This window comes from Nansenia antarctica, assembly GCF_963989245.1.
Source record: "Nansenia antarctica genome assembly, chromosome: 6".
Lineage (NCBI taxonomy): Eukaryota > Metazoa > Chordata > Actinopteri > Argentiniformes > Microstomatidae > Nansenia > Nansenia antarctica.
The window spans coordinates 70,911,072-70,916,071 of record NC_137676.1 but is presented as its reverse complement, the minus strand read 5'-3'; the positions used below and the strand labels follow the sequence as shown (position 1 = coordinate 70,916,071).

General features: G+C 48.4%; 1 pseudogene across 1 annotated transcript in view; it reads left to right on the top strand.

Moving 5' to 3' along the window:
* The window catches only part of LOC308160910 (adhesion G protein-coupled receptor L3-like), a 116,989-nt pseudogene that overhangs the window by 54,063 nt on the left and 57,926 nt on the right, over window positions 1-5,000 (top strand). Inside the window, exon 5 of the transcript in view lies at window positions 2,330-2,344. The product of the transcript in view is annotated as an adhesion G protein-coupled receptor L3-like (transcript). The remainder of the gene's footprint in view (window positions 1-2,329; window positions 2,345-5,000) is intronic.

The following is a 5,000-nucleotide window of genomic DNA, read 5'->3' as shown; positions in this document are numbered from 1 at the left end:
GTGTGTGTGTGTGTGTGTGTGTGTCTGTGCATATTGTGTGATTGTTTGCATGTGCGTGTGTGTGTGTGTGTCTGCATGTGTGCGTGCACGTGTGTGTGTGTGTGTGTGTTGCGTGCGTGCGTGTGTGCTTGTACAGTACCAGCCTGTGCATCTGTGTTGTTTTTTGCTTTAATGCGTTTCTGAAGTCATGCATGCATGTATGCACGTATGGTGTTTTTGTGCTATATATAAATCCACTCCTCTCCTGTCCCCATCGCCATCCCCCTCCCCACCTCCCCCCTCCCCTCCGATCCCCCCCTCCTCCTCCGATCCCCCTCCCTCCCCCTTCCGATCCCCCCCTCCCCTCCCCCTCCGATCCCCCCCTCCTCCCATCCCTCCATCCCCCCAGAGACGGTCCACCTCCCCGTGTGTTAAACAGCCTTAAAAGACTTAAGAGCAGCTGGCTAGCTCTGCAGACGGAGGTTTCCACCGTGTTCACATTCCCTTCAGGCCCCACGGGCCCTGTAGGTGGAAATGGAATTCATATGTTTCAAGACGAAAGAGAGAGAGAGAGAGGGAGGAAACGTGTGTGTATTTCATTTCAGGGTTCTCCTCTCCTCTCCTCTCCACTCCTTTCCTCTCTCCTCTCTCCTCTCCTCTCTCTCTCTCTCTCTTCTCTCCTCTCCTCTCCTCTCCTCTTCTCTTCTCTCCTCTCCTCTTCTCTCTCTCTCCTCCCTCTCCTCTCCTCTCCTCTCCTCTCCTTCCTCCCTTTCCTTTCCTCTCCCTCTCCTCTCCCTCCCCTCTCCTCTCCTCTCCTCTCCTATCTGCAAAAACACTAAAGACAACATTTTGGATACCACAGAGAGAGAGAGAGAGAGAGAGAGAGAGAGAGAGAGAGAGAGAGAGAGAGAGAGAGAGAGGAGAGGGAGGGAGGGAGGGAGGGGGAGGGAGAGAGAGACAGAGAGAGGCTCTGGCCATGGAGAGTATTTACTGGAAGTGCTCGGCTTCCTCTTTGAAAACACTGACACACACACACACTTGCATACGCACATATGCATGCCACAGATGAATACACGCATGCACTCCAAATGCACACACGCACACACTGACACACACACACACACACACGCACATACACACACACACACACACGCACACATACACACACATACACACACAACGATGCATACGCACAGACACACACACACACACACACACACACACATACACACATACACACATACACACATACACACTATAGAGTGTTTGAAGGTAACTGTGTTGCGTTTTGAGTAGCTGCTGTCTGTGCACAGAACACCAGGGGAGGTAAAGACTAACATTAACAATTGCAAATGCAAATCAACTCCAATTACACAGGAGAAAAGTGGGTATTGAAATCAGAGTTCAGACTCAAACTTTATAACAGAGAGAGAGTAACTCCAGTAGTCTTGACACACGCTCACACACACACACACACACACACACACACACACACAATCACACACAATCACGCAAACACAAAGACAGACACACACACACACACACACAATCACACAAACACAAAGACAGACACAAACACACAATAACACAAAGACTGACGCACACACACACACACACACACACACATTGTGCTGTTGTTACTATAGTATACAATAGGATGCTTTATAATGAGGCAGTGTTGGCCCTGCTGCTGGGAGATGGTACCAGTGATCAAATGGAGGCTCTGAGTTCCTTGGGATGTACACACACACACACAGACACACACACACACACACATACACTACATTCCATTAAACCACACTTTGTGTGTCACTTTAATTTGCATTGTTTTCTTCTTGTGCCATATACTGTGTGTGTGTGTGTGTGTGTGTGTGTGTGTGTGTGTGTGTGTGTGTGTGTGTGTGTGCGTGCGCCTGTGAGTGTGTGTGAGTGTGTGAGTGTGTGTGTGTGTGTGTGTGTGTGTGTGTGTGTGTGTGTGTGTGCGCCTGTGAGTGTGTGTGTGTGTGTGTGTGTGTGCCTGTGACTCTGTGAGTGTGTCCGTGCGTGCGTACGTGCGTGCGTGCGCAAAAAAACTGATGTCTGTGTAAAACGCATTAGCTCTCAGGGCTCAAAAAACTCCCTGTCGAGGTCTCCTTGGACGATTACGTTATCGTTATTTTATTACCAATCACACACGAAGAACTTCCCGGCACTTTCACAAGGTTATGGTGAAATATGGGACAGATTATGGAGACCCCGAGATCGTATTATGATAATACTTCTTATTATTGCATCACTCATTATGTCCTCTCTTCCTCCCCTCCTCTTCTCTCCCCTCGTCTTCTTGTCGTCCCCCGATTGGCTGGAATAGAAGTGGAACAGAAAGGTAAGTTTGTGCCTTACACACACACACACACACATACACTCACGCAGACACCCGCACGCACGCATGCATGCACCCACACACACACACACACACACACATACACACACACACACACACACACACACATACACTCACGCAGACACCCGCACGCACGCATGCATGCACCCACACACACACACACTCACGCTCATGCACACACACCCACCGACACACACACTCACGCACGCACACACACACACACTCACACACACACACACACTCATGCACGCACACACACACGCACACACTCACACACCCACACACACACTCACACACCCACACACACACACACTCATGCACACACACGCACACCCACACACACACACACACACACAAACACACACCCACACACACTCATGCACGCACACACACACACACACCCCTACCCTTTGTTGAAAAGCATAAAGAATGTTTTCGTTTTGTCCCTGTCACTGTGAGTGCTGAAAGTGGTGTTTTGTCAGTGGAAAGGCTGTTTGAAGACAAACACATCTGGGTCTAGTCAACAGTGACAGTGACAGAGATGCCTCCTTTATCCTCAACAACAGCACTATATTAAGACACTTCTTAGGTCTTGGAGAGCGTTAGAAATAGCTTTTTGATGGGCTTACAGTATGCCCAGACCTGTGTTTTTCTTTGTCCCATGCTCCGGCGCCATCTTCAACTCCAGTACACATCGTTACAACTGCCCACAAGGCGACTGAACAAACAGAAAAACAAACACAGTAGCCTACCAGTCAAAAGTTTGGACACACTTCCCGAATTCGATTGAACTGTACAACGTTCTTGTTATGGGAATTATATCTGGCGTCGTGTGTAAATTCGACGCCACTGAACAAAGACCCGACTGCCCACAAGACAGAACAAATAGAAGAACAAATATAACTTTCTTGTTATGGGGAAAAGTATCGTGGTGTAAATTTCGAACACTGAAAACAAAGAATCCACTAGAGGCAATAGCGAAAGTACAAGAGTATTCATAGCTTTCAGTCACGTGGTTTCTTCCCTAGCAACCACCAACCTGACGGGCAAAAAGTATCATAGCAACATCGCTCAACATGGCTGCCTACTATTTAGACCACCTCACCCATGAAGAACTTTCAAGATACACGACGGTGATAGGAGTGGAGGATTGACACCATTCAAATAGTGTTGGATTCCCTGTCTTCTACTCTATCCGGACACGTTGGAATTATTATCATAACCCCCGGAGAATCAAAGTTATTGACCTGCAAAGGGTGCCTCCTTGACCGGCTTTTCCCGTGTTAATACCGGTTATGGAGGTGGTACACACATAATACTATTATTGCTAAATTCACCATCAGTATACGGTCACTTTGAGCCCTTAACCACCGCGCTGACACCCCGAGAAGATATACTTTTAATACGAAACTCGATCAACCGGGCGTTCACCGGCTGCTGGACGAAACTCCCAACTCCCGCTGTCAGCGAGGGAGGGAATATTTATATCCGGGAATTCGCTCCTTGCTGTGTCCACGGTGATAGGAGTGGAGGATTGACACCATTCAAATAGTGTTGGATTCCCTGTCTTCTACTCTATCCGGACACGTTGGAATTATTATCATAACCCCCGGAGAATCAAAGTTATTGACCTGCAAAGGGTGCCTCCTTGACCGGCTTTTCCCGTGAATAACACCGGTTATGGAGGTGGTACAAACATAAGACTATTGTTGCTAAATTCACCATCAGTATACGGTCATTTTGAGCCCTTAACCACCGCGCTGACACCCCGAGAAGATATACTTTTAATATGAAACTCGATCAACCGGGCGTTCACCGGCTGCTGGACGAAACTCCCAACTCCCGCTGTCAGCGAGCGAGGGAATATTTATATCCGGGAATTCGCTCCTTGCTGTGTCCACGGTGATAGGAGTGGAGGATTGACACCATTCAAATAGTGTTGGATTCCCTGTCTTCTACTCTATCCGGACACGTTGGAATTATTTTCCTAACCCACGGGAAATCAAAGTTATTAACCCGCAAAAAGTGGGTTTTGCCCGTGGGTTTTGCCCGCAAAAAGTGCCTTTTGCCCGTCAGGTGGGCGTTTCCACTATGCTGTGACGTCACATGAAAGCTATGAATAGCGAGGGTGTCTTCCTTGTTTATTGTGCGCTGAGAAAAGCCGTCTGGCCTGCCCACCCAGAGGAGTTGCGAAAACTTTTTCAGTTCCACAGTTGCCACCAGTCAAAAGTTTGGACACACTCCCCCGTTCGATTGAATGGGGGAAGTGTGTCCAAACTTTCGACCGGTCGGTACGGTGTACTTTCCTACTTTTCTCCTCAGCCGTCATCATGGGACACGAACAGCAGTTTCAACGTGGCGCTCATGAGGCTCGGCAGCAGTCGTTACGACTCAGCAGTTTTCTTATAGGTCAACCCGAGTTATTTTTCTTCTTCTTCTTCTTCTCCGATGCACAACAACATCATAATTCGTGACCACGAACGGAAAAATAGGGGGGGACATGTTCTTCCCAAGCCAAGGCTCAGGGACAGACGTGACACTGTTCTCCCCCCCCTCTCTCTCTCTCTCTCTCTCTCTCTCTCTCTCTCTCAGTGACAAACATCAGCTCAGTTCTGCTGCTGATAATAATAAAACGATT